Source organism: Macrosteles quadrilineatus, unplaced genomic scaffold (genome assembly GCF_028750875.1).
Source record: "Macrosteles quadrilineatus isolate MER2022 unplaced genomic scaffold, UCM_ALF_1.0 Scaffold_1__1_contigs__length_201487025, whole genome shotgun sequence".
NCBI lineage: Eukaryota > Metazoa > Arthropoda > Insecta > Hemiptera > Cicadellidae > Macrosteles > Macrosteles quadrilineatus.
The window spans coordinates 58,626,770-58,654,265 of record NW_026542594.1 but is presented as its reverse complement, the minus strand read 5'-3'; the positions used below and the strand labels follow the sequence as shown (position 1 = coordinate 58,654,265).

At 34.3% G+C, this 27,496-nt stretch overlaps 1 protein-coding gene across 1 annotated transcript in view; it reads right to left on the bottom strand.

The window, feature by feature from the left end:
• Nucleotides 1–23,684, bottom strand: part of LOC128983214 (glycoprotein 3-alpha-L-fucosyltransferase A-like) — a 60,341-nt gene extending 36,657 nt beyond the window's left edge. The window contains exon 1 of the mRNA XM_054402426.1: nt 23,374–23,684. The gene's annotated coding sequence lies outside the window, so the exon portion shown is untranslated. The remainder of the gene's footprint in view (nt 1–23,373) is intronic.
• Nucleotides 23,685–27,496: the final 3,812 nt, after the last annotated feature.

The following is a 27,496-nucleotide window of genomic DNA, read 5'->3' as shown; positions in this document are numbered from 1 at the left end:
CTGAGCATATAGCATATAGCACTAGCTTGTCACTATCTGAGCATATAGCATATAGCACTAGCTTGTCACTATATCTGAGCATATAGCATATAGCACTGGCTTGTCACTATCTGAGCATACAGCATATAGCACTGGCTTGTCACTATCTGAGCATATAGCATATAGCACTAGCTTGTCACTATATCTGAGCATATAGCATATAGCACTAGCTTGTCACTATCTGACCATATAGCATATAGCACTGGCTTGTCACTATCTGAGCATATAGCATATAGCACTAGCTTGTCACTATCTGAGCATATAGCATATAGCACTAGCTTGTCACTATCACTATCTGACCATATAGCATATAGCACTGGCTTGTCACTATCTGAGCAAATAGCATATAGCACTGGCTGTCACTACCTGAGTGAGCATATAGCCGAATACAATGAAATAATCCATCCATGCAGCTTTCATTTGGTTTTCCATTGTGTTTTAGATATATGAAGTAATTAACATCATTAACATCATATAGGCTAAAAAAAATTGTTTGTTTAGGTTGAATAAAATGTATTAGGGTTTACCTAGTAATAATAATTGTACCGGGGCCATTTTTTTACAGTATTTTACCTTAGATTAAGCATACTCCCTTAGGGGTGTATACCCATAATACCCTAAACATACCCATAATGATATTTTATAAATAGGAATAATCACAAAAATTGCAACAACTTTTGACCTTAATGTTTACAGCTAGGGATTTTACCATTTTGTTTAGAGTTAAAGAGGACCGTAACATACTAGGCTTCATTTTTATCAAAATCAAAAACTGTTTTTGAAAAATCTGATTTTTCATTATTATAATAGATATTCATAGGAAAATCACAAGTAAAAATTAAAAATTTAATTTAAATTTAAATTTAATTTTCAAAAAATGAAATAACACCTGGAGATCCCATGGATTAGAAACCAATTACCAAATGTTTTCAAAAACTATAAACATCCACCAAATCGGTTTATTTTCAAAAATCCTATATTTTGTTATTTCATGGGTTTTTTATGGGAAAATACCATAGTTACTTTTTACAGGAATGGGAGTTCTACAATTTTGTTCAGAATTCAAAGGACTACAACATACTAAATTATTATGAAAATCGTTTAAGAAATTTTCGAGAAGATTCGATTTTTTTGTTATTTTATGGGAAATCACCATTAAAAATAAAAAAATTAAAAAAACTCCCGGATATACTATGGACCTACATATCAAATTTCATCAAAATCGGACCACAGGTGTGGTCTGTAACTCTGTACACATTCACACATACAGACAGACAGACACACACACGATCAGGTATCAATTCAAAAATAACTTTTTTGGTTTACCCAAAACCCAGGGAGACCCAAAACGGATATATCCACTCAAAACTCAAACTCGAAAATTTTGACGAAAACAATTATTTCTCCATATACTATATATAGGGGGAGAAAGTAAAACGATGCCTTTCAGATGATAAAATAAAAATGTCCAATGAAACATTTAACAAGCAAACAAAAGCCAAATGGCTGTAATGTAGGATCAGGCGCCAGATAGAGTAGAACGGCGGATACGACAATCAGAGGATGAGCCCTTGCAACGATATAATGACCATTAGCAGGACCACGTGTTTCCTTCGCCACTACCCACTGCACTGCCAACCATGATAATTGATCGTTTCACTTTTAGCAATAGAATGAACCTTATGTTGGCATAATTCGTGTTTAATTAACTAGAATAAACAAGCTATTGTTACAATAATAAGTTACACCATCGATACATTGTAACTATGACTGTATTAGTTACGTAGGACTAGAGTTTGTATGCATGTAAACTTCAGAGTAAAATTGTAACTAGGTGTACAATGCAGTTGTCTGCTTTCAATATTAATCGCAGCTAGCCAAAGCCAGCATATTTATCCGATACTTTTCCAAGGTCAATACTACATCTGGTTAACGTAAATGGGATGTATACTTGCAGTATCATAAGTCAATGCTAACTCTAGTTCACGTAAATGAGATGTCTCCTTACAGTATCCAAAATCAATTGGGTATATCTGCTTCACATAAATGGGATGTGAACTTGCAGTATCCAAAGTCAACACCTCATCTGTTCCTCGCATATGAGATCTATACTTGCTGTATCTAAAGTCAATGGTATATCTGTTTCACATAAATGGGATGTGAACTTGCAGTATCCAAAGTCAACACCTCATCTGTTCCTCGCATATGAGATCTATACTTGCTGTATCTAAAGTCAATGGTATATCTGTTTCACTTAAATGAGAAATCTATTTGCAGTATCCATAGTCAATGGTACCGGAAATTTGGTTCACATAAATGGAATGTCTACTTGCAGTAACCAAAGTAAATGGGTCATCTAAGATATTTACTGAAATATCCTTTATAATAGGTGAAGGCGATTTCTACGAAACACTACTCCTCCGTTAATAATAAACGGATTTTTACAAACGACGTGTCAAAATAAAGCATTTTTTGTGTATGCGCCCCTTTCACCAATTCCTGTACAGTAATAAAAGTCCTCGGGCTTTGCCCCACAGGCCATCAAAATCCCAATGTATTTCTTATGGCGAAAAGACTTTGTTTACTGAAACAGACAAATAATTTGTATTATTCGTTTTGAAATAACGCCAGTAATACTTGCAATTCGGAGCAACAGGTGCACTAGTACTTATTTAATACACAAACAGGTTTTTGTGACAATTCTGAACCGATTGACATGTTTTTGGTGTCGTTGGAAAGAGCGTAACGTGAAGTTGTGCAGGAAACTTTCTTTTTAGGGAAATAATTAGAGAGTGAGGCCCTGGGGCCCTTTAAAGTTTCGTATTTCTCCATAAGATAAACATGGGAAACAGTCATTGTTATGTTGTCAGAAATTTAAAGTGAGAAGAAGAACAAATGTTAATTGTAAACAGTCAATAAGTTTGCTAATCAGTTTGCTTCAAACCTTTACTGACTTGGTTGAAATGGAATATTTACTATTTGAATTTGGGTTGGCGTAAATATTGCAATGGGAAAAAGCGAGAGAGCCTGGATGATTTGATATACTAAAAAGAAAACTGAATTATCAGTGCGCTGCATTTCTTAGTAATCGTTGAAAGAGCCGATTTGCAAACTATGGAAATATAGGAAAGTCATAGAACATCACCAAGGAGAGGAATTAGAAATAATTGTTTTGTTAAATTTATAATCGTTATTATGGATAACCTAATGCGGCTTTGAATAAGGCTATTTGTAGAAAACACTAAAAAACAAGATCAACTTTTGAAAAATGATAAGTTATATAAAGAAATTTTGATTTCATATATGCTACAGGGAAACTAATAAAGTGTGTTTTTTATTAAAATATCGATAGCTTAGTATGAAATGTTGTACATTTTCTAATACAAAATATGGATTCGACGTTTAGATACTTTGGCACATGCAGCGGCAGTGGCAGCCAGGTTGACGACGAAGGTATTAATAGTCGGCCTTGTGTGTTGGAGAGGGGCAATAGCAATATGGCAGAGTGGTCACTGGCCATCTACAGTCTACTCTACAGTCTACACGACTTTACCTATCAAACATAGAGTCATCACTGAGTAAAATAAGTCAAAGTTATATAGTAACCACTATTATTACTCTACTACTGAAGAGAAACCCGTTTTAACTTGTTTGGATTTGCATAGACCTAGGCTATCACAATCATCGCGAGTTGTGAAGAAATTGATTGCAATTGATATCCTAGCATGCACAACGGCTAATCAAAGCACAGATCAAGGGAATACCTTGTTGATAATATAATTACTAAGTTGGACTACATTGTAACTGTAGAGTAGACTTTAGAGGCGTCATAAAGACTTAATGTCCAAAAATTGTAAAAATTAATTTTTGACTGGGCCGTAAATGTGCAATAAAAGTTAGTTTATGTCATTGAACGCACACCATGCCATTTGGGTCATAATCTATGCTAGTAACTGCTCACTGCTTCTACCAAGTTTGTTTACACATCCATCCGATTATCTTCATAAACTCCCGCCTACGATGTTCTAAGCACGTGATATGCAAACTTGTAAATATTGTAGACTAGCGAGATAAATAAATAAAAACGTTTTAAAAAGAGAGAAGTTGTGTCTTACCCTTTCCTATTACTTGTAATGAGATGTCATGTGATTTAAGTGTGTAGAGCGGAGAGCCAACTCGGCTGTACTCTACTTGGACACTCATAAGTCTTTTGATCCTTACTCTCATTAACGATCTAAATAAAAAACATTAAATTCCTGGTGTTTCAACTTAATGCGTGTTAACTGAAAAATAAACATAATCTTACATTGCCAGTTAGGTTTTTTTATAACACATTTGCTTTATATTTAAAACTATTTTTTGTAATATATATTAGTTATAATCATAGACTAACCAACACAAGTAGACTTCTCATCCCATTGTAAATGTTGAAGCATAGATAAAACATACTCCCTTAGTTGGTTAGTCTATGGTTGAAGCTAGTTATTTGTCTAGTTCATGTCCGGTGACACTGATCGCTAGTGTTGACGAAATTTGTTTCTACTATCTTAGGGTAAATTTAATAATTTGTCCTTTACTGTTTGGTTATATAACTAGGGGACGAGTTATTGTTTATGATTGGATCGTTTTATTTGGTTAAACAATGTTTTAAATAACTGAAATAACAAGAAACAAATTGTAAACAAAACACGACCTTCTCAGTGCAATGAACATAACTAACAATAAAATTGACTTCAGCTGCTCAAGGATGAGAAATATACTAAGGGGTTATGTTTTTTATGTTAAAATTTAACTAAGGCCTGATATTCAATTTATTCTCTATTGAGTATTTTTTTTATCTTGACGAAACGTATCGTTCAAAACTAGTACCGAAAGTAGTTTTCCGACACTTGATTCAATTATGTGTGATCGAAAATGAAAGGAAATGTTTTTTAGACAGTTGTCCGAAACTATTCACGTGTAGACCATTGACCTACTGCACATGGGACCATGATCATGACACTCATGGTGGTACGTGGAATTACAAATATCACGGTTTTTTACCTAGTGTCAACAATTCGTCTCAATAAAGAATGGTACTGTATAGGCTAGTGCTAGTGACTGTCTCGGTGGCAAGTTCCAAGCGTCAGTGTCGACGGCGCGAGTAGGTTATCAGCTAAGAGATAAGACATTTACAGTGTTGCCAGCTCATCAAACGTGATTAGCGTTGTATCTGTATGTCAACTCGAGTCGTATATTATTCGACACAAGTTGTCAAAATTATGTGTCTTAGCACTGAGATGTTTCTAAAAAAACACATACTATCTTAGTAATATTATAAATGTTAAAGTTTGTGTGTTTGAAGTTGGTTTGAAGTTTGGTCGAATTGGGCTGAAATTTGGCATGACGATAGCTTAATTACATTTCCGATTAACATATAGGCATATTATTATCTCAAAATATCCTTTCGGGCTCCGCCCCAGTGGCTCTGTAATTCCCCATGTTAACCTTATGAGTATTCATATTTAAAGGGAATTAAAGAATTTAGTCAGCTGTTTCAACTAAAAAAGTTGGTTCTATGATATGGAAAAGCATTAATAAGTTATAAGATTTACCAACGGGGTACCGGTACAGGACTATATTTTTTTGCATTTATGAAAACAGCTAATTTGAACTAAGCAGCAACAAAAAACTGTGATTCGTAATGAGAACTGTCAAAGTAGGATTGTTTACATTTATGTTTATGTTTTTCATTTCATGAATAATTTGTGATGTTTTGCGAATTGTTGATAATTTATTTTTTTCTATGTTTAGGTGAAGTGGTAGAACATTATGGCTATGGTAGATGTGTAATACTATAGAATACTGTAAATTTAAAAAAGCAAATTTTATCAAACTGTGTCCTCCCTTATTGCAAACGCAAAGCTTGAGTATAACTGCAATAAGCATTTTATACTTATATTCCAACCCCGTACGAAGGACGGGTACTCTGCTAGTAAATTATAAACACCTGAAACCTATGTCCAAATGAAATAATGCCTGCTAGATATGTTCGTATACTTTTAGAACTATGTTAGAGGTTGTCTAATAAATGATTATTACAGAAAAAAACAAGTGTCTTAATATTTAGTGGTATTGTAAACAGAAGATGTTGCTATTTACAATAAGTTTATTTCAATTGAGTCCAATTGAGTAGAAAGAAAGAAAAACAAATGTATAAATAATTGATCAGTGTTCTTTTACTGGTAAAATTACTGTCAATTATATTATTACCATAGATAAAACACACTATGTTTTATCTATGGTATTACCTACTTAATCAGTGGAAAAGGTTATACGTTACGGGGAAAAGGCGAGAAAAAAACATTATGGTGAATTAAATATTTTAAATTGTTTGTACATGTGAGAGTGGTAAAAGATTTATTTGTATGATTGCTGTTCTAAAACACCATTCGAATGAGTGTAGAACGGATACTAAATTGCAACCCAAAATTCAATCTTTATGGCCTTTACAGAAACATTTATGGCTTTTTAATCTGGTAAGTAGTGGAAACCACAATTTCAGTTTTGATTAATTTTAAATCAAAGATTTTAGATACACACCACATAAACAGGAAAAGACTAAATTTTGGAGAGTTCCACACCTTGTTTCCTGATCTTGTAGAAGGATTATGTGTAAAACTTACCTGATTGTTTCATAATAGATCATATTTCTGCCTATATATTGTCACGTCGGACGTTATTAAAATATTCCGGATGTCGCATGTTGTACAGTTTCGGGAATTTCTCAACGAGAAAAATCAACTTACTAACATCTATGTTTACAACATACGAAAACACTGCTATTTTGACAGAGATCAGTTGAGAATGGCGGATGTCCCGTGCCGCCCGCCCGGTCGGTGTGCAGTGCTCCCGGTCGGTACGGGCGGTACGGGCGTCACGGCAGCTCGGAAATGTCCTGGAGTTCTGTCTCCCGGACTTTTTAACAAACGGCGGAAGCTGCCGAACGTCCGTTGCCGGCCGTACCGCCGTAGTGGGCGCACTCATATGACATTCAATGTTATTAACTTTTAAAAATTGCCGTGCCGCCCGCCCGTCCGTGCCGTGCCGCCGTAGTGCGCGCGCAGCTTAATAGGCTTAACTCATCTCAGTCAGCACCTGACCCTGGACAATCTCAACTATTAGGTTACAAATGCACCCTAACACTACCCCAAAACGACTTTTCGTTCTCAATTGGCCCTCTATCAATGACCTGTGTTGCCTGTACAGCTAGGCATTTTGACAAGGAGAAAACCGGCCGGAATTCTTTAGGTTTATCAATAACGAGATAATCATGTTCTGAGTTACACGCCGGTACCTAATCTTTGAGTTGACTCTCAACTCAATGAGTTTAAAAAACTCATAGTAAATACGACTGTTATTCGTTTTGAAATAACTCCTGTAATACTCTGCAATTGCTCGAATTCGAGCAACATGTACACTAGTTGTTTAAATTAAATCACAAATTCTTCCATCTTCACTCACAATAAATCATTAGCTACACTTACATAAGCGGTTATAAAATTTAGAGATATTGTTGTGCCTTATCAATATTCTATTCAAATATTAAAGAAACTATATTTACACTATATAAAGTTGTAGATTATTAATTTAGCATTAAATACGGCAGACAAAACTAATATGATTATCATAACACCAAGGACTCAAAAATCTGATAGTAAATACAGTATACAGTAATATACTTAGAATCAGAGATCACATTATTATGTGTCAATGCATCCCTGATTCTACTCTACAAAAGTATCAACAAACATAATAATATTTAAGCCAGTTCTTTTATTCAGTTCCATAGTCCATTGCCTTTACATTTTTACACTTACCATTGACTAAGTAAACATATCAACATATATTTAATTGATTTTAGTAACAGAAGAACACTGTGTACAGCTTAATGTTATCATTTTCCTTGTTTTAATATCAGTGGTGTAGAACACACACAAACAATAAATTTATTAAAATGCCAAAAAAAATATTGTAAACTGCAAGCTATGTTAAGATGAAATAAGAGTATTTTAATTGTATTATCATTTCATAATTAAATATAATTACAAATCTACTACAGATTTTTAAACACAAAAATCAACCGCATACAATTTAATTATGTCATTCTTCAGTGTAATTTAAGCATAGGTGCAACAAAACACAATTACTTAATTAACCTAAATGTAGGAAGTCAGTGTGAGGTGCAAGTTATGTTATGTAATTAAACGCATGTTTACCAGTTGAATTTATAAAGAAATCCTCCAAATTCATACAAAACATCTACATTGTAATTTTCATACTGTTCCTATGAAAATATATCAATCACATTATTTTCATAACTTAAACACTTTAAAAAATCTAATGCAGAGCCTGAGTTGATACAGCAAAAGTTATAGGTAATCTTTTTTATTTCTATAACCATTGACATAATTTAGAAAAAAATATTCTATAATTTTTGTATTAAAATTAATAGTACTGTACCCAGTTGGTAAACCTTATAACTTGTTAATGCTATTTAATATCATAGAACCAACTTGCGTATCATAGAAACAGCTGACAAAATTCTTTTATTCCTTTTAAATTTGATTACTCATAAGGTTAACATGGGAAACTCCAGACCCACTAGGGCGGAACCCGAAAGTACTTTTGAGATAAGAATGCGTCTATATGTTAATCGGGAATGTAAGCTATCATCACACCAAATTTCAGCCCAATCCGACCAGTATTTTTCGCGTTTAAGGCCCGTTTTGCCAGAAGCGTCTCGTGCGTCTATCGCTGCCCACTGCTTTGTATTGTTTTAGGTTAGTCTATTTTGCCAGAAGCGTCTATCGCTACAGCCGCCAGCGTCTGTAACTGAGACGCTAGCGTCTGACGCGGACCTCTGCTCCTGGAGCAGACGGAGACGCAGTCGCTAGCGATTATTACTGGTATAAGCACGTGTTTAGTTGTTGACTTAACTTTTGTTTCCTTAAATAAGTTGTGTTTCAAGTTTGCTAAACTTAGCACAAAGTTGAACTGTGTTTCATTAAAAGCCGGAAAAACTCGTGAAACTTCAGAGTGGAGGTGGTTTTCAATTAACAATTTAAAATATCCCTCTTCAAGTCTCTTTAAAAACATAGTACGCACTCTTCCCTTGGTTTGCACAACATTTCTAATATCTCTGTCATCGTCTAATTACTCAGCTAACAAATACTTTACTATTTGCTTTTTACAGCTCATTTTCAGAAACACTCCTTTCGCAACAAAAGTAAACCACTCACTGATCAAATAATCGCAAGTAACAGACGCTTCTGGTAAAATAGGCTCGAGCGATAGACGCTGAGCGATTATCGCTCTAGCGATCATCGCTGAGCGTCAGACGCACCAGACGCTTCTGGAAAAACGGGCCTTTACTTGTCACAAACATCCATACATCACATCCAAACTTTCTCATTTATAATATGATATATATATATATATATATATAGTAGGATATACAAATTTGAACGAATGGTGTTTTTGGCCTCTGGGGACATCAAAATGAAAAAGTAAATCCGTCCTGGGCCTAGGGCTTACCGTGACACCTATGGTAATAGCTACGTTTCCCTATAGGGGAAATTCGCTAATAAAAAATACAAAAAACAGCAATTTTGTCGATCTATAAGTAAAATTGGGGGGCTAATTTTCACACACTGGTTATACCATACGTAGCTACTACCACCAACTTTACTTGTTAAAATGTATTATTATATTTGACCTCTTAAAATCTCGAGCACCATCCATTGAGACTTATTTCAGTAAATTAGTAAAATGAAGCACGCTGGTAAACATTAAACACTCATTTGTGGATTGGAAAAAGCTTTGAATTTTCCCTAATTAGTTTACACAACAATGAGAGTTAATTACAATATTTTCCGAGCAGCTCAAGTGCAGCACTCTGTGGGACCTTCCCAACTCAGGGCAATTAGTGATCAGCTGTTTACTGTATTTCTTACCTTCCTGGAATCTACGCTACAGTATGCACACAGTGTGCGGAATTACGATCAGTATTAAATCAGCAAATCTGACGTTTGAGTGGTTTATTAAGAATAAATTGTAACATTGTTAACTGACATGTCAAGATTATCAACACTAGAAGCATGATTTTATTAAAATTCTAGAAGAGTACCCGTCCATCGTATGGGGTTTGCGTATAAGTATAAAATGCTTATTGCAGTTATGGGAGAGACACGGTTTAAGAAAATTTTGTTCCTTTAATTTATATGGTATGCTATAGTAGCCTATAGCACACCTACCACAGCCATAATATTCCACAGCCATTACTCCAGAGCCACTGGGGCGGAGCCCGAAAGGATTTTTTAGATAAGAATATGTCTATATGATAATCGAAAATGTGAGCTATTATCACACCAAATTTCAACCGTGTCGGGTGTCGGTTTAGTATTTTTCGCGATTACCTGTCACAAACACTTATCCATACATCCAAACTTTCTCACTTATAATATTAGTAGGATTGGATTTCGTAGATATTGGATTTTCAATGTAGACATTTTGGTTAAAAATACAGTAATGAAACTATTCACTTAACAACATTGTGTATTATTGCAAAACTGTGTTTTATAGAAATGTTTATATTGTGCATTTCGGCTATCTTGAGAATAATATTCGCGCACCATTGGCCTTATACCATCGAATATGGTTGAAGACAAAATGGTAGTACAAAAGTTGCAGTTTAACATGAATGACCAAAGTGTTACGCATTTAGTTAGTTGTGTTAAATGATTTCCCATAAAAAGGTTTCCTACAAGGTGTATTATACGGGTTTAAAAGAAAAATAACTGGTATTTCTTTGTGCATTCCTGTGTATTGTTTCCTGTAATGAGTCGTCGCCGGTATCAATCTATCATCTCTGTTGGGGACTTGACACAGGCTGATTGCTTGACTGGTCTGAGTGGTCAAAGCTTCTCTTCGACACAAATAAACAATCATCAATAGTTTGATTGTATATTGATTATTTATTTGTGTAAAGATCTTTTCAATGTCGAGTAACTATATTATCGATTATGTAATGATATTCTAAGCATGTAAAATATGATTAAAACGGCATGTTGTAGGAATTTAAGAGAAAGGGGTGAACTGAGATATGACAAACCATGTTTACCACATTTAATTGAATTTAAAAGAAATTATTGCGAGAGTGACTTAATAACAAATTTAGAATCCAAAGCTGGACACCAACCATGAAATAAACTTTAGGTACCTATTTAGATTTATGTGTCTTAGAAGTAACAAAAAAACCTAAAAAAAACTCGTGAAAAGTAGGTCTGAGGACGTTTAAAGTCTTAAAAAAGGCAATCAACGGGAGAATTACACCCACAATTAAGTAGCAGCACTGTTGCACAAATCAACACTGCAATCGTGCTAAATGTTTCAAGAATAGAACAAGTCTAGTAAACAAGGCAAGTTGTGTAGCCTATGTGTGTGCGTTGAGTGGTGGGGGTAGTGATGACGTAATAGTCGGCTAATAGTAACCCATTGTTGAGACCCGGCAGCCAAAAATCAATCCACGCACGACGCTGAATGTCTCAGCCAAGGAGAATAAGCTTCCTCCAGTAATGTATACACTGCCGAGTGTGCTGTGGGAGGGAATGATCAAACAGAAAACAGCAAGAGTTAAATCAACATTACCGCTGAATTGTTGCGTTGTACCATAGACTAACCAACACAAGGGAGTATATTTTATCTATGGTTGTACTAAATTTGAACGATACATTCAAAGTTCGATTTTGAATAATCTAAAAAAAAATAAATGGATAAGAAATTAAAACGAAAAAACAAATTCATACAAATGAGTGTATGGATATTGGATATGGGTGAATATCGTAGCTAATGAAAACAAAATTTTAGTTTACGAAAGTTAGTTTCGTAAAAAATACTGGACGTGTACAGTTGGACATGCGGAAACATTATAGAAAAGAAAGTCGTCAGAGAGCATTACGGAAGAAAAACTCCTCAAGGATAAGGCAAATAATTGTCAGGTTTGGACTTACGACCAAACGTTCTGGTTACGATGTTGGCATTATATGCTTATTCCAGCAAAGAAAAAATATGACACTATTTATTTTTTCCTGTTCACCAACATTTCTTGTTTTTATGAGAATCCACTGCTGAAAATTAATGCCAAACCTAATCAGATGACATGACACCTGTTTAGTACATCATGTAGAAGTAAATAAAAACAATCTATAATATTAAAACGAAACAGTGTTTTTTTATTTCACGATTCTGGATCAACCACTCGACGGATTTTCATGATTTTTGTGTTGTAAGAAAGATAATTTTGAGAACTAGGGAATGTCGAAGCCATAATTTTAGTTTAGGGTCCCAGTTTTTTTAGAAATTAAGTTTTAATTTTTAAAAAGTCTAGCAGCCGACGCTAAGATTCTAAAATAGCTTTTGGCATAAAATAATTTGCTTAACATAACAGCTGTAAACATTCAGCTTTTGTGTCACAAATTCAGTATTTGGATAAAAATGTAAAGACATACTTAGGGTTGACTTATTTATACTATGTGTAGTACTATTTATTGATATGTTCAATTCTTCTGTAAGAGGATGACAGATTAATTAAATATACATAGTAAAATACTAGGATGTTAGAATTAGTTTTTAAAACAATCTTTGTAATCTTCGATTTGTTTTAGAGCAATATATTTTGTTTTAACTAACAGCTGGTTAAATATAAACTATGGAACTATGGGCCAATTTTATTTACTCTTATTTTGTCATTGATTATAGGAAATAAGTAAGATTAGTAGAGATAATTAGACCACAGTTTTAACCAAAATTAATTAAACACAGTACAAATCGAGGCTCTGTACTCGAGTCTCAATAAAAAAGGATAAATGCAAATTATTTTACTGCTCCACTTTTCAAAGAGAGATTAGAAAAAAAACAATGTTTACATGTTTTAATTCTTAATGGTAGCTTTTTGTTTACAATTAATGTTTGTTGCTTTAACTTTGTTTGGATTAGGCCCGGAAATATTGATGTCATAAAAAGAAGATCAAGAATAATCAGGAATCACGATTTTAAATTACCACCACAACCTCAGCCGGGTTTTATACAAAGATAAACAGATGGATGACATAGATTGAACACAACGTCAACATTGACCTAGGATACTGCAATTAAACAAACCATCCTTTTATGAAATCGTGTTCAGTTATGGTTACATTTAGGGGCGCCTATATCAGCGCCCCCAAACGTGAAAAAATCACTTTTATTTCAACTATATTGTAGTTTAAATTAACTAATTTGGGAAATTACGATGTACGTTTCAATGAGGGTGGGTAATTATCAAGGATAGAACTGATAACGGTATGTATAATAAACATTGACAATTACGTCATTAGTCTTACTAGCGTGTTTACTTTTTTATATTCCTGCTACATGTGACCAGTTCTTTTTTTTCAAATGAATGTTATTTGAAACAAACAGCTGTTTCAAAACAAACTGTTATTGTTTTTACTTTTCTTTGTTTACACTTATTTATTTATAATGCAGTGGAATTGATATAAAGGATAGGTGTGACGATTAGTTTTGATGTTATGACACCAAAGTTAAGTTATGTGTCCTGTGAATTTTATTGGATATTATCGTTTTATTTTAGGTCGTTTCTATTCAGACCTACTGGAAATTATGAATAGTAGTTGTATTTTGGTGATAATAATTATGGAAGAGGCAGGTATGCCATGGAAGGTGGTATCGTTGACTAGGTCTATACACTTCTCAATTGACTACTCTCTCTACCGTAGGCTACTTATAATCAGTGTGCGTCTGTGCGAATCGGCTGCAAATTTCACTTCAACGCTTTTCACATCGTAAAAATTGCAGAATTGCTGTTTTATTGTAAAATTATCAGATTAAAAATGCATATTATCGTATAGGCCTATGATGGAATAAAAACATATTTGGTCACACAAAATTTGTTTACAAGATGATTTTTTACATTAAAACTGCAAGAAACTTTGCCTTTATTTGTGTAAACTAGCTGATCGAATTGTACTCGGTTTTAACTGACTACTGAATTCCCGTACTAGGACGGGCTAACACCTTGTATTATTTACAAACTAAAAACCTTTTTAATATGAACAAACCGAGGTAAGTTTTTACAGATTTCGTTTTAAAGCATCTGAACGAATGTACATCTAAGCTTATTATGGGATCAAATATATCGTCATGCAGTCATATACATTTGTAATCAATATGCTTGACTAATTAATTGGTAATTAATTGACAGTTGTAATTATGTTGTGTGTTAGTCCGTAGAAAAAAATACTACAGTTAAAAAAATACCCCCGCCGCACCATACCTGCAGACTAAGCGAATTTCCATTTGCCTGATTGGATTTACACTAAAATGACTCCTTAAAAATTTCACATTTATTCCCTATTTAAATATAATTAGTTTAACGAGTACTTAGGTTTGCTGAAACAAGCAGGGTAAAAGTGTTTTTTTTGTTGTAAAATGTAAATGTTTTTGTAAGAAATTAATGTATTTTCCAAATTTGATCAAAATATGTTTATAAACAAGCAAACTACAACAGTTAACTTATTCTCCACATGGGAATTTTAAATTAAATTTTTTTTGGAGTTTTCTCGGTAACCAGGCGAATAATAATGCTTCAACATACAGGTACTATAATATTTGTTTTTTGAAGCTCTACAAAATGGTTTGGAAAGAAATTGTGAAATTTTGCGTTTTTATGGGAAAAAATGGGAAAACACTATTTTTACCCCATAAAACCCCCTAATAAACCTCCGTTACCATAGTCATGCTACCCAAAATACCCAATTAAATATTTTATAACATCTTTGAAATTTCATTTATAGAATACACATTGTAATGTTACATCAGTTTTGTTTGTTTTAGCATATGCAAAAATAAGCAATAACCAAAATATCATAAAAAAATGGTTGGCGAATGAAATCGCATTTTGTGGAGGAACACATAATGTACATCTACTGGTCATAATAAATTAAATATGCCTGCACTGAAGTAGGCCTAGTCAGGATTGATAAGTGTTTAACTTTTAGTTGGAGAGTTTGAGTTAAGCAATTGGACTTTAAAACTGTCCTCAAGTTTCACCCAATGGGTTTATTAACTTAGTAATAAATAAAATAAAATAAAACCTCAGAAAAGTATAAAAAAAATTAACAGTATAATATGAGAAATAATATTGGCTGTAGAACTATTTGAATTTATATTTGCTATATTATCATAATTACAAAATTATGAATCATGACATTTATTAAAATTTAAATACCGTACCTAAATATACCTAGGTACCCAGGTGAGTGGATGTAGTGCTCGCAAGGTATTCAGAAGGTCGCCGGATCGATCCTGAGAAAAGTCGAAAGCTTTTCGATGGATTCAATATAGCAGAACCTGTCGTGGCTTGGCTCACGACAATAATTTAAATTTCAAAAGCTTAAATTTTTTGTCGCGGCGAAAAAAATTAAAACATAACCAATATGATCTCGAATGCATTTAAATGCTGAAATGCAGGTTGAATCGTACTAGGAGACCAGGCACCATGTTTTTCTTGTGGTTGTTATAACTCAAAGGTCCTAAACAGTTGCAGGTGTACAACATGTTACTACTGTATGATGGAAGATAATATACAGTACCGAGATGTTTCACTTAGCGGCATTTAGGCCTTTTAAGAAAGTTATTTGAGAAATCATTTTTCTCAAATCTCTAGTAAAAGGCATTATTCCAAATTAAAATCTGTCACTATTAAAATTAACATACATTTAACGACAAAACTTTACGTAACCACAGAACCTGTGAACTCGGATTATACAGCAAACATTCTAATCTGCAATGTGTTGATTGTGACAATTTTGACTATCATATAATATCTAAATTCTAATGGGCCTAATGGGCAAACCCCCTTATAGCATACCGGGTGATACAAAGGTAATAACAACTGTTCGTCAAAAACCAAATTTACATATTGGTTTAATTTAACTGTAAAAATATCAGTTTTATAGTAAAAACAACACTTCACAAACCAATTCAAGCCGACTATCTCTGCATTTTTAAAACTATGTAGAGATTTAAGGCCTGAAGCGGTTACCAGCAGGAAAGAGTATTGGATTTAATAATCATGAATTGGGTAATGTGTGCCTATAACAATGATATACTTATTGTAATCCGTGTGGGGGTTCAAATCTCCCACGATCACGGAGGATATCATCATCGTTTGCTGCAATAGGGAAACAATCGTGGATATCGCCTAAAATCGTGTCAAAATCGTTAACATCTGCCGCGGTCACGGAGACACCATCTCCGGAGTTTACGTCACTATCGTGAACATGTTCCTCGATTTAGGAGACGTCGTCATCGTCACTCACGACGCCGCAAAATTGCTGACGGTTGCAATAAATCCCATCCCGAGAAAATACCAAATTAAATCTAAAAAATATAATTTCCCATCTTGAAGATAAAAATAGAATCTTGAAAACAGAAACTTAAAAACCCAGTTTTTAATGTATTTTTGTTATTTTTATTTTTTGTTCTTAAATATCCAATAAAATCTAAGTTTCATAATTATTTGGAAATCTACATGGGTTAGGCTTTCTAATGACGCATTAATTAACAAAATCGGTCCAGTAGAAGTCTAGATTTAGTTGTACAAAGTATAACTAACTAAGTATAAGCGGATAATAAAAATATAATCTCTCTAAAAATGTTCCCGAAATTTCGGGACCCGTTAATACCAACATACCTATATGACGTAAGCAAATATTCTTTTCCATTATGATAAACATGTTTAACACTTATATCAAGAACTTCAAAACTCTGATCATGTTTCTTGAGCACCTATCATAAATAATCATACAAAGGAATTCAGGTGCCATCCCTTACAATAGATGAAACTCGATAAAAATAAATGTTCCGTTGAAATTGATATCATACACACATTAAAATATCATGTTATTTACTTGCATAACGTAGTGGTAAGGTTGATTTCTCAGTATTTATCTCTTGCTGTTTTCTGTTTGATTATTCTCACAGCACACTCGGTAGTGTATACACAGGAGGAAGCTCTATTCTCCACACATGAAATAATAACATGTTATTTACTTAGATTAACAAAACATCAAACCTGTAAAACAGAGTAAATATTTATATTTTATTTTCTTTATTATATCACACGATTCCATAAATTACAAGTTAAAAACAACATTTTTCCAAATATTAGCGTAAATTTAAAAGTATTGAACAGTTTGAATGTAATAAAATATTTTCTCCACAAGGATAAAATGGGAATAAGAAGGTCACTGGGGGAAAGCCAGGATGATATAAAAAAAATATATTTGCTAGCTAATTTACGCTAATTTACCCATCCGACGACATGGTTATCGGTTAGGCAAGAGCTTTAGCAATTATGACAAAAGAATATATATTTAATTGAATAGTCCTGCCCTAAATAACCACTTAATCTTAGCCAGCAGCAAGCTGCCATTTCATGAGTACCGTACCTAGAAATAAATAAGTACAATGATCTTGATGATATCAATAAATATCAGAAGTAAAGAAGTCTTTTGCTGAGATCAGTACCTAGAAGTAAATAGCCGTGCCTGTGAAAGGCCTATAGTGGAAGCACAGTTATAACGCCACCCTCTCTTCAAGCTTTCTCACATTTCAACAGCGAAATTCAAGTACATGGCTTCAAGGGGTTGATGAGCAAATATGGATTATCTTTCTTCAGAGGCTTCAAAAAAAGTATCATATGACTATATATGAGAACTATACAACTTATTTTAGCTACCAGATGATAAATATTGCAACAATGAGTGAACAGCTGTTCTCATAAACAAAATTGAACTATACCATTTCAGTAAACATGGCGTTTTGGAATCCTGAACACCGTGATTTATCTGTGCAAACGTTTTTTAAGAATAATGATTCTTTTATAAATATACAGAGATTGTCCAGGAAGTATTTCAATATTGATCTAACCGGGGCTGTTCCGAGACTGTTTACAATAGAGAACTAGGTATCATTATTTAGTGGAACAGCGTCAACCCAAAAAAAAAAGATTGGTGGAAGCCATCAAACTGTTCGTACACCAGCCAATGTTAGAGAGAGTAGGCTACCAGGCGCAGTCACTCAAAGTCCGCCACGAAGCAGTCCTTGGCATCAAGATCTCAATTTCCACCCCTACAAGATACAAGATGCCTGCTCGAACTCAGGCAGAGAATCACCGAAGAGGTTCAAGCGATTACTTAAAGAAATGCTTGAAAGCGTATTCGGCAGTTTTTTCAAGTACCGGTAGGTAACGCAACGAATTTCAACATTTTCAAGGACGTCATTTTAAGGATGTTGTTAAAATATATGGCTTATCGAACAAAATGTTATAAGTTTACCCTCGTTTTGATGTGTTTTTCATATATATAGTGTAAAGATTATAGTTTTTGTGTTATTTATTAATCGTATAGTTAGCATTGCGCCACCCTGTACATTTCTAAGTACATTAGGCCTACAAGTTAAAACGCATTTATTATTATGTATCATAAAATTTAATTGTTATCAAATAATAAAGTGTTAGTATTTTAGATAGTACTTTTTAAGGCATTATAGTATTTTAGTATGGATTAAAATTATATTAGACATTTTATAATGCATGTGCATTCACTGGAATGTTTCACATTTGTATTTTAACTAACGTTAGTAATTAAGATACCCTCTTCGCTGTATCCACGTTACAAAGACATTACATGGTCACCTTAGAACCACGCAGTAGAGTCTCACTCGTCAAAATTATTCCATTTAAGTGATTACATGAAATCGATATAAACTCACATTCCAGCTCAGTGGTATGAAGTTTTATTGAGCATTAGAAGATGTGACGTAATTATTCACTAATGAGCAACATTGAACGTGTGCTTAGAAACACTTATGATTAGACAATAATTAATCAAGCACAGGGTGATTAAAATTGGTTTCGTGATGGCTAATTTTCATTATGTGGTAGTACAGTAGTTGGTTTATGATCGTAACCGACGTTGTGGGGTTAGGTTCCTTCTCTGCTTACCTGGGCACAGAAAACATACTACTATAACCCAGAATGCCAACCGCATGGTAAAAACCATTGTTTTGAGAGAGCTTTGCCTGTCAATTGGCGCTGCCTACGGATTGACAGGCAAAGCTCTCTCAAAACGCTTAATGGTTTTTACCATGCGGTTGGCATTCTGGGTTATAGTAGTATAGTATGTTTTCTGTGACCTGGGCGACGACAACACTCAACAACTATGGATGTTTTCAACACAGTTTCTCTACGATTGCTTTAACAAGTGACGTGAACCTTTTTTCAGTGTCTTCTTTTCGTGTATTTTTTCAGTGTTTGCTCGGAAACCTTTAAAAGTAATAAGTTAAATTACGACTATGAACCAACTGGGGAAATTTATAATGCTCGAGCTAGGAAGTTTGATTTAAATCCATGTCATTAATACCATAGACAAAAATAATTAAATATAGACTGACTGTCAGCCGTGCTGCGGTTACAATGGTTACCATAGGTTCTGGAGCATACCGCTGGGAGCGCCGTGTAGTTACGTAGCTATGGTAACCGCAGCACGGCTGACAGTCTATATTTAATTCTTTTAGCGAATTTCCCATATAGGGAATAAGCTATTACCGTAGGTCTCATGGTAAGACCTGGACCCGGGACCGATTTAGTTTTTCGTTTTGAGGTCCCCAGAGGCCAAAAACACCATCCGTTCAAATTCATATATATATATATATATATATATATATATATGTGTGTGTGTGTGTCCGTTAGCGTGATAACTCGAGCAAAAATGATCCGATTTTGATGAAATTTGGTATTAACGTGTAAACCTACATTTTTTTGAACGAGTTCGCGAACCAGCATGATCGGACTATGGGAACAGGGGTTTATGGGGGGTTTTATGGGGTAAAAATGGGTTTTTCTAATTTTTCACCCTGAAAACATAAAATTTTGCAATTTCTTTCTAAACCATTTTGTAGAGCTCAAAAAAAACAAATAATTTAGTTTATTGAAGCATTGTTGCATGCCTAACGGTTACGGAAAAATCGCAAAATAATGTAAATTTAAAATTACCATGTTATTCTTATGGAGAATAAATACAGTGTTGTAGCTTGCTTGTGTATGGACATATATTTATGAAATTTTGAAATTTTGTTTACTTCATACTGAGCTATTAATATTTCAATAAAACCCCCCTATTTTCTTCCCTGTAGCAGCAAACCTAAGTACTCATTAATATTAATGGTGTTTAAATAGGAAATAAATCTGACAATTTTAAGGGAACAATTTGGTAGAATTCCAGCTGTGTATATGGAAATTCGCTTAGTCTGCAGGTTTGCTGCGGCGGGGGTATTTGTCTATGTTCATACGTTATTATGGATATATTTAGAATAATCAATAATTATGTGAAGTTTGTAGTTTGCCACGGATAAATTGTTTTAACATAATGTACAACTAGTCGATGACATAGTAAGATTTAACTTCTGAGGAGTATTGGAATCAGAGTAGAAAAAAACTAATAAAACTATGGATGAACTAACGAAAGAATTAAACTGTAAAATGAATTTTATAATTCCATTGTAATAGCTCAATAATGTTATATGCCAATGCCTTAGCTGTAAACTCTCAAGAGAACACGTTAAATAAACAGACAAAGGTTTTGATCATAGTGAGCGGCGCGTCATTACAAACATACCCTGTTGTAAACTCAACTCAAGTTTACATTGCTTTTATGGGTACATTTGTGCCTGATAAGCTATCAAGTTTATGTGCTAATTGTGGTTGTTAGCCACAATTCTAAAACTATCATAAAATAAGTTGAAAAAACAATTTGACTAGTTTTGGCAGCCGTGATACACTAACTTTTCTAATGTTTTACAATAATACCTTAATTGTGTCCATTTCATGTTGTGTGATAGCAAACTCACTGAATGCGCTTATTGAATAGTTTTACAAATTAATAATTGGAATGTCAGCACTAGGTACCTGATTGTCCAGCAACCTAAACACTCTGAGCAGAAGCAGAGGATTTAACGGTTGGGCTTGCTTGCGACCATTTATACTCCATTCAATTAGTAGTAATTAATTTACTCACTTTGATATAAACTAGTTATAAGCACAGATCAAAACCAACCATCATAACATCATAACAATCACAACGTCCACTTGTGTTGACGTAATCCCTAAGCATAACGTCACTGGATTACAACAGTTTCAACATCAATTGCTCAATATTCGTGTATATTGTAGAGGTAATTAATTAGAATGACCCGTAGATGTAGATGTCCACGCCCCTGGTTGAGTCTAGACCTTGACCTGGGGTCACTCGGCACTCGGCATGTACCAGGAGCTGGTCAACCTACTGTACTTGTGGGCTTGGGCTACCATCATGAATGAAGGTGGGGAAAGAGTAGTGACTATAAGAGTGTGAGTGTAGGTAAAAATGAGCGTTACAGAAAGGTGTGGATCTACATTTCCGATTTAGCAAATACTTAACCAGGTGAATCGAATTACAAATCTGATTGGCTACAGCAGAGTAAAGAGTGTGGCGAATTTCTTCCATGGCCATCAGGAGAAGACGGTTGATAGAAAACGTAAAGCGGTGGTTCCAATTTACGGCCTCAGGTACAAGCATTAAAAATAAATATATTTTCTCGATACGGTAGTGTAATTTTAATAGCTGATAAAGTTTTTGGATGTTTTGGAGGAGTGTTGTGTGGGTAAGGAGGGTCTTTAAAAGTAGTAGGTACAGTATACATAGACAGGCCCACAGTAGTTAGTCGAGCTTGAATACAAATACAAATACTTGTCTAAAGATCGACCTATAAGGCTTCGGCATCCTTATCATTACGCAGGCCTACACTTCTCCAGTGGGCAAACAAACGAATACCATCTGCATTGCTTCATTTGCATTTCCTGATTACCAAAACTTTGCTTCATAATCGAGATATTAAACTTTGGGCAGTAAGCAAACAGCCTCGTAGACTACTAATCTCATTTTTCATATTACGTCAAGAAATGTTGACTTCGAGTCTCAAAATGTGGGGTGTTTATATGTCAAGAGTATGCCAGTGAGGGTGACATATCTTGACTTGTAACTGAGTCATACATTACGCCATTAGCGACAAACAACTAACTGTACAAGAAACCTTAGCAAATACCGTCCTGGCTTGTATGTGGTAAATGTGTTATCTATGCTTATACATAGTGAGTACTGAGTAGTGAGTAATGAGTGACTAGCCACATCAGTCACGCATCATGTGACAGCGACAGTGACATGACAACTGAGTGACAAGTTACCAACAACAAAAAACGATCTAATCCATCCTAAAATATTGATATACCCTTTTACCTTTTTTAGAACTAACTAAACCACAGAACAACAAGCGTGCCGATTCTGTGCCTTACCCACACACACACAATGTAGTGTGGTAACTCTATACTGTATACGGTATCGTCACATGCATGGTGTCAATCTCTGAACATCATTCTTCGTTTTTCGGTTCTATTCATAAGCTTGAAACCCCATTCATTACATTACTTGCTATAAAACCACCGTAACCGGTGAACAAGATTATTTGTGAACAAAATGCATTGTCAACTTTGAGATTAGCACTAGCCTACGATGTTTGCATTTGATCTCTTAAACGTTAAACTATTTCCGATTAAAATTTTGAAAACAACCACAACAAAAGTATATTACGGGGTTTTTGTTGAAGTTCATTGCATATCAGTTTCACGTCTACAAAGATGCACTTAGATAAAGATGTTGGATTTTTACAGTATCGGTAGGCCTACGTGGTTTCTTCACAGTTACAACATCAGTAATAAATAAATTACTTCCGTAAGGGTTGTTATAGGCTACGTTGCTGTTGCAGCACTAGCACTACTTATCAGAAGCATCAACGTGCATGCATTACATTTAATATATAACAATTTATTTTGTGTGTAATTTACTATAATCTTCTTGCTAAAAGCTTACCAAAAAGAAAGGGGACAACCACTTGCACCTAATTACCATTCAACTTTCACACACACTACGAAAACATTACACGTATAGGAGTGTTAGGTTAATGTCCATTGTCCACTTTCTCTAACTCACCTAAAACGTTCCATTTTTAAAACGTGTTAAAACTGTTCCTAGACACCAAAACTACAACTTTTTTAAAGTACTTTAGGTCATTAATATTTGCCTTGCGTTCGAAATAAAGCACACTGAAAGTAAATTAAATGAATAATTGTAAACTTACTAGAATTCACGATCACAACAGATGCTGAACACTTCAGAGGCGAATCTCACACCACACCACAGCAGCACCGCAGTCACTTTCACCGCGTTAGCGCCGCGCTAGACACATAACCTCACCTCACTCAACTCAACTCACTGAGCGACAGACAACTACTGATCGCGTGGCGAGGTGATGACGTCACGGCGTATCAGCTGTTAGATAACCTCACTGAATCATCACAATGACGGTTGATGATACCAGAGCACTACTAGGTATCCCACGGTAGACTGCTGTAATTAAGGCGGAAAAGCGACTGGAGGTTTGTTTGGTAGGTTGCGTCAGAGAGAAAGTCAGTGATCGACATCCGTGACCTTGAAGTATCTCAGCTTTACCGGATCCGCGACCGCGACGACCTTGAACCTTATCGCTCGGAATGTCGCTGTGTTGGTCGTTGGTGTTATTCTACTGACACCGGACCACGGACCAAACCAACGGAAAGTTACAAACAAGAAACTTAGCGCAAAACAAACTGTAATCGCGCTAAGGGTAATACTTGCAAATATAAATAGGCGATATCTGAGTCGGAGAAATAATGTATTATCAGTTTCCGTGTAGTACTGCATAATCAATGCAGATGTAGGCTACAATGGGAAGTTGTTAGTTTTGCTGTGTTTTTAGCTCATTGTTCATGTTTGTAGCACAACAAACTTTACTTAACACTGATCTTCTATTTTTTACGTTGTTATGCAGGTTTGCTATAAAATATTTGCTTTTAGCAAATTTACTTATTTTAGAACTGATTTACTTTTTCATATTGAAGTCCCCACTCCCCAGAGACCCAAACACCATCCGTTCAAATTCATATAGAGTACTTTTCACTGGAACCCTGACAAACTGGGGGAAACGGTTCCTTGGATCAAAACTAGAAAAAATCCTATAATCATAGTTTCTAAACACACTCGTTTTCTATTTATACGTAAAAATCAATTTTCAATGTTTCAGTGTATCCGTTGAACATTTTGTCATTTTGACCTCTAGAATGAAATAAAATGACAATATATTTTGACTTGCAATGCTAGATAGAACATTAAATTTCAATGAGATTGCATTACCTATTTTGTGCAAAAATTATGGATATGACTAAGAAAAATTAGTTAGACTAATAAAATATTTCCAAAAGAATCTAGATCAAAAAAATATTTTTCGTTCTTGACATCTCTTTACATTGTTAACATTCAAGGTTTTGGCTTACATCTTTACCAAAAGTTGTAGAGTTTAACGGAGACAAGGAAATATAAATTTATGTATACCTTTTTATGGGGATTATTTTTGTCACAATCTAAAATATTGTTAAATACCAAATATTTGAGTGAAAATACAATCCGGCAAATGGAAATTCGCTCAGTCTGCAGGTTTGCTGCGGTGGGGGTATTTATTGTTATCTTGAAAATACTGTCGTGGCAACCCATAATGCCCATGTTAAATTTCTAAAAGTTTGAATTCGTGTAGGGAAGAGCACTGTTGTCAGATTTGTACCATTTCAGATCTATACCTTCCCATAGTTTGTTACTATGTTTGTGCTAAATTTCATGCTGATCGCTTCAGCCGTTGGGAGGAGTATTTGTAAAACAAAAGCAGGAGTGTAGTAGGTTCAATTATATATTGTGTAAATATGGATTTAAAGTTCACTTATGCTACGTTCGCAATATTTAGAGTTTTGAGAGAAATTCTACATTGTAAATAATCCTGACAGATAAACACGTCGCTCAAGCAAACAGGATTTATTTAGCAATTATTTAACGTCAAAGTGAAACATGTTTAGTCTCTAGCCTAAAAACACCAGCAGCAAACAAACAGTGGCTTGAGAAATAATAACATTTTTGATCTTGATAATATAACTAAAATAACGAATCATCATTATTTCTTTATTACTATAGTATAACTATATTTATTATTACTATTTTATATAATTTATTTTACGATTATATTAACACAATATTAAAAGAATCAATTGGATTTTCTATATAGCCTCACATGAAAGAAATTTAGACAGTTAGCTCTCATTTGAAAGCTTTTACACCTTGGCTAGAATATATATTCATTTACGGTTTTAAATTAACATTCAACGTTCAGGGCTCCGCCCCTCAACTGTCAAGCACTACAGTATGTTTATTTATCAATTTTTAACACGATTTCTGGTGATCGAATGACGAATTTATATGAAGCTCATTGGGTGGATGTTAAGAGCACTACCTGCTGTAGTTTTCAATAGTCCCAAAAAACTGCCATACATATTAAATGGGTGGAGCCACTATACCCACGAAACACGTTGTCAGGTAACGTTTATAAAAACACAGAACAAATAAAACTATAGACCAGGACCAAATTGCCGAATCACCAAGTATAGCAGTTATGTTTTTGTACAATTTAAACCACCCACACATAAAGAGAGAAACAGACAGACACTATTAGATTTTTATAAATAATAATAGTATGGATATAGATATAGATCAAATCAACCACAAAAATACTTGTTTAACAAAATTAACAGTTTGCTAAGGTAAATAGTCTGTTAATATTTTGTGTAACATCAAAGAATTTCTTTGACGATACTAAACAAACAAGTACTTATAACCGTAATTTTTCGTGGAATATTTTTAATTTAATATTTTATATTTTTACTAGCTGTAACCCGCGGGCTTTGCCCCGTTTAACTTCTTAATTTTCAAGATTATCTCGTTCGCATGGCTCAATCACGTCCTGGTTGAAGTTTGTTCGTTACGCTCACTCACCTTTAGGTTGGAGCTCGTTCGCTACGCTCACTTGCCTTCAGGTTAGCTCGTTCGCTACGCTAACTCGCCTCCAGGTTGAAGTTCGTTCGCTACGCTCACTCACCTTTTGGTTGCAAATTAGCTGTTGTCATAAATGTAAAACAAATAATAGTGCTGCACCCTGTTGGTAATCCTTGTAACTGTAATGCTATGAACATCATAGAACAGAACCAACTTGTTTAATTGAAACAGCTGTTAAGATTCAATAATTCTATTTCTCATAAGGTTAACATGGGAAACTCCAGAGCCACTGGGGCGGAGCCCGAAAGGATTTTTGAAATAAGAATATGCCTATATGTTAATCGGGAATGTGAGCTATAATCATGCCAAATTTCAGCCCAATCCGACCAGTATTTTTCGCGGTCACTTGTCACAAACATACATCCATACATCCATACATCCATACATCCAAACTTTCTCATTTATAATATTAGTAGGATTAATATTTTGATTTTTATTAATATTTTTATTTTTATTTTATTTTTATTAATATATTTATTATTATTATTTTTATTATTATTTTGATTAATATTTTTATTTTTAATTTTTTTGGAATTTTTCGTGAATAGATGTTTGGTAAATTTTCCGCGTACGGTTTTAAAGTTTTTCTTACCTGCTTCTACGAGTTTAGAATTACCAATCGAACATAATCAACCATAAATTTCTCATTTCTCCAAACAAATTTGTAATTATATTCAATCAAACGCTCAAGGCTTCGGGAAACATTTTCCGCAAGGGCGCTCGTATTTCTGCTTCACTTGTTTTTTATTGCAGAATATTTAATCAACATTCTTTGTACAATACACTACGATTTTGTTTTCAACAACAGGAGAACCTTACCTCGATGTTTACCAAAAACAGATTCAAACGAATTGGCTATTATTTTCTATCTAGCAATTTTAGTTTAGATTCTATGTGCCAATGTATAATCGTTAGGTCGTTATGTTAGGACCCAGGACAGGGACCACTTTTATTTCACGTTTAAGCTGTTATACAAGCTAAAACATTCTAATAAGATTGAGACATTTTCTAAATAGATTTTAATTGTGTTTTTATGATTTGGTTAGGTAGTTAGAAAATAACTCGTTAGGTAGTGTGTTAGAATGTTAGAATGTTGAGCTATATGTTGTGTGGGTACCAGGGCTACTGAGATAGGTGTGATTACTGGGTTATTCAAAGCTTAGGTGTTGGTGATTTGTCGGTTTTATTTCATAGACTACTTCACATTATGATAAACGTGCTATACTACAGTATTCAACTAAAACAACCCTTAACTGGGATTCTGTTTGCTACAACACTGTGTAATCTTTTAC